Here is a 4113-nt window from a genome sequence, read left to right as displayed (position 1 = left end):
GTCTAGGCCTGAAACGTCAGCCTTTCTGTTCCTATGATGCTGCTTGGCCTGCTGTGTTCATCCAGCTGTGCACCATGTTGTCTCGGATTCTCCAGCATCTGCAGTTCCTACTATCTCTTACTTATCAGTGTTTGCACTGTACTTCATGGGAAACTAAATAAACCAATCCTCCAAGTTCTTAACAATAATGAGGAGGCTGACTGCAAGATTCCATTTAGATAAAGCTGCTGGAGGAGGAATGGCACGAATCAACTATCAAACTTTGAGGATTTGTTCTTCACATTGTATCTTTTAACCCTACAAACTTGGTGGCCAGTTTATACTATCACAGCTTGATCTGGCAATTGCTGTGCCCAAGACCGCAAGAAATTACAGAGAGTTGTGAACGCAGTCCAGTCTGTCACAAAAACCAACAATCCTTTCATTGACTCCATCTATGCTTCCCACTGCCTCGGGAGAGCAGTCAAGATTATCAAAAACCCCTCCCACCCCAGTTGTTCTCTCTTCCACCCTCCTCCATTGGGCACAAGATACAAAAGTTTGAAAAGACTTACCGACAGTTTTAAGAATAGCTTCTACCCTGCTGTTATCAGACTTATGAACAGACCTGTTATATATTAGAGTTGATCTCTCTCTGCACCTTCTCTGTAGCTGTAACACTATATTCTGCATTCTGTTCTATTACACTGATGTACTTATGAAAAGTATGATTTGTCTGGTTAGCACACAGAACAATACTTTTCACTGTACCTCAGTACATGTGATAATAATAAATCAAATCAAATCACATTCATAATGATGCATGTCATTAACATCATGTCCATCAAGTTCCAGCACAGTATCAGTCAAATATTTCAAGCGTACGTAACAATATCCGTTGCCCTCGCCATTATAATGCTGATAGTTAAGAAATAGGAACAGGAGCAGGCCATTTGGCCCTTCAATCCTGTTCCACCATTCAACTAGATCATGATTGATTATCTACCTCAAGGTCTGCCATCAAACCCCCTCCCCCCCAACAACAATAAGGATAGAGTCCCCCTTGTCCTCACGTACCACCCACCAATCTCCAAATCCAACACATCATCCTCCAACATTTCTGCCACCTACAATCAGACCCCACCACCAAAAAGATATTTCCCTCCCCACCCCTGTCCGCTTTCCGCAAGGACCGTTCACTCCATGACTCCCTCGTCAGCTCTACACTCACCGCCACCCCCTCCACCACACTGGTACCTTTCCCTGCAACCGCAGGAGGTGCAACACCTGCCCCTACACTTCCCCCCTCACCCCTGTCCAAGGCACCAAACAATCCTTCCAGATCTAGCAGAGATTCACCTGCACTTCATCCAACCTTATTTATTGGATTCGTTGCGCCCGATATGTCTCTCCTCTGTATCGGGGAGACCAAATGCAGACTCAGGGACTGGTTCATGGAGCATCTGCGCTCTGCACACATCAACCAACTCGACTTTCCGGTTTCCATCCATTTTAATTCCCCCTCCCACTCCCTGGTGACATGTCCATCCTTGGCCTCCTCTGCTGTCAGGGTGAAGTCGAACGTAAACTGGAGGAACAGCACCTGATTTTTCTCCTTGGGAGCTTACAGCCCAAGGGCCTGAATATTGACTTCAAAATCCCTCCACCCCCAGCCTTATCCCATGTCCAGCCCTCCCACTCCTCCTCACCTCCCCAACCTGACCTAACCTGTCCATCTTCCTACTCACCTATCAGCTCCACTCTTCCCACTGACTAATCACAATAACTCTCTACCTGCATCCATCTATCACCATCTCTCCTACGCAACCCCCACCACCACCCCCCAATTTATTTCTGGGCTCCCCTCCCCCTTCCCAGTCCTGACAAAGAGTTTCGGCCTGAAACATTGACTTTCCTATTCCTCTGATGCTGTCTGACCTACTGTGCTTCTCCAGCCTTGCACCTATAGACATGCCCATATTTCATATCTCTCTTTGCCTCAGGGTTCAAGGAGCAGGAATTGCAATGGTGCTTTTTATAGAGATATATAGTTGTTAAACTGTTTGATATTTTACCCTGAACAAGAAGGAAATTAGGAGGCATTTTTCCCCGTGAGAAAGAAAATCACGATCAGAGTAAACAGCATCATCATCAAGACCAGTTTAGCTGCCAATGGTCATCAATTTGAGGGAGTGGGAAAAGTATTACCTCAGCAATAAAGGCAATGATCAATACACACTCCGATCTGATTTCTACAATCCATTATAAGCTACAAAACAATATGCATGCAATATAAAATTGTTAATTAATTTTCACAAGAGCTAGCAGTAATTAGAAAATAAACCTTGGTCACATCAGACTGATGACTTATTCCTATAAGAATCCCATATGCTTGAATGTCATCACCTCTTAATCTTGTAAACTCGAGAGAATATAGGCCCAAAGAACAAAGAAAATTACAGCACAGGAACAGGCCCTTTGGCCCTCCAAGCTTGTGCCGATCCAGATCCTCTATCTAAACCTGTCGCCTATTTTCCAAGGATCTGTATCCCTCTGCTCCCTGCCCATTTATGTATCTGTCTAGATACATTTTAAATGATGCTATCGTGCCCGCCTCTGCCACCTCTGCTGGCAACGCATTCCAGGCACCCACCACCCTCTGCGTAAAGAACTTTCCATGCATATCTCCCTTAAACTCCCAGTTTGCTCAATCTCTTCTCTAGGACAATTCTAACATCCCAGGGATCTATCTGGTGAACCTTCATTGCACGCTCTTTACTGCCTGGGAATGGGAATGGAGGAGATGAAAATGGTGCCAAAAGTTGGGCACTATGATCTAGGGGTGCTCATTGGCCAAATAACAACACTCAGAACATATGGGAGACTCGGACATTTTCGCCCAAAAATTGCCCAGGAAAATTCAATCAGAAGGAAATCTCAAGTTGAAACGATGGAACCTGAGGAGCTGATTCACCAATCACAGGTCAGTACACTGGTACACCTATCAGCAGCAAGCAAGGGACATAATCAGCCTGCTATTGGAGGAACGTTAAGAAGGTTGTGTGACAGTGGTGAGGGACCAGAGAGGCTCACGTTGGCAGGACGAGGGCTAGAGAATTTCAGATTGCTAGCTGGGCAGGATTGGGGGTAGGAGGGGCCTGGGAGGGAGTTTGGGAGGATGTCAACAGAGTCAGGTTACAAGGAGAGGGCAGCTGCACAAGACAGTGAACAATTTATACCTGTCAACAAAGGGATACTCAGCTATCTAGGAGCCAGAAAAAGTGGCAATGGGATAGGAAAGGAGAATGTAATTGTCTGTAATGAATGCTGCCAATTGCCACATTTAAATCTGAAACTGTGATCTTAAATGCAGTAAAAAGGCGTATTAACTGCATGGTTATAGTCTTCCATCTTTGTACACACGTGATGGAAACACATTAGCTGTTATGTTAACAGCCTATGGAAGGCCTGTTTAGGATGATGGTTTTTTGTGTAGAAATTTTAGTTCTTCTCAAAAATAAGGTTCTGTCATCTTTTGCCAATTTAAGTATAGCTGTGTCTCAGAAATTGATGCATTTATTGTGTTTTGTGAGTTTATGTTTGCTGATGTTTGTTAATTACTGAAGATATTAATGAATTCTTCCAATTCTGCTTCTGCTCATGTTTAGATACCCAATGTCTCAAGTACAGAAGGTACTACAACACTGCATCAGTGAATAAATGAATTCAAATGAAAATCTAGCCATTAAGAAAATCTCACGAGGAGAAGGGGACCTGGACGTATTTTGACTTCTCACCAATTCTGGATGATGTGAAGGGAAGGATTAATGGTGGGAGGAGAGTCAGTATAATGGGCCCTGATACGTGAGAAGCATCAGCATTTCTTACACCAGCCCTGATGTGTGGTATAGATTATTCAGTACCACCTCCTTAGACTGGGACAATAAATGCTAGCTTTGCCAGTGTTGCTGACACCCCAAGAATTAATCTAATAAATATTTTACACAACAGCTTTTAAAATATGACTGATACGAAAACGATTGTGGATGCCAGGTAAAATTGCATCTTATATTAAAACTGCCTCCTTGCATAACTAGGCCTAGAATGGACTGCTTAGTCCACTGTGAGGTAAAG

General features: G+C 44.0%; 1 long non-coding RNA gene across 4 annotated transcripts in view; it reads left to right on the top strand.

Moving 5' to 3' along the window:
- LOC125485526 overlaps positions 1 to 3989 on the top strand; it is a 35970-nt gene extending 31981 nt beyond the window's left edge. For all 4 annotated transcript variants that reach the window (XR_007264231.1, XR_007264233.1, XR_007264230.1 and 1 more), the window contains 2 exons: positions 2703 to 2962; positions 3648 to 3989. This is a non-coding gene — a long non-coding RNA (uncharacterized LOC125485526). The remainder of the gene's footprint in view (positions 1 to 2702; positions 2963 to 3647) is intronic.
- The last annotated feature ends 124 nt before the right edge of the window (positions 3990 to 4113 follow it).

This window comes from Rhincodon typus, chromosome 19 (assembly GCF_021869965.1).
Source record: "Rhincodon typus isolate 14 chromosome 19, sRhiTyp1.1, whole genome shotgun sequence".
Taxonomy (NCBI): domain Eukaryota; kingdom Metazoa; phylum Chordata; class Chondrichthyes; order Orectolobiformes; family Rhincodontidae; genus Rhincodon; species Rhincodon typus.
The sequence above is the reverse complement of the archived record's forward strand: the minus strand, read 5'-3'. Positions and strand labels throughout refer to the sequence as shown.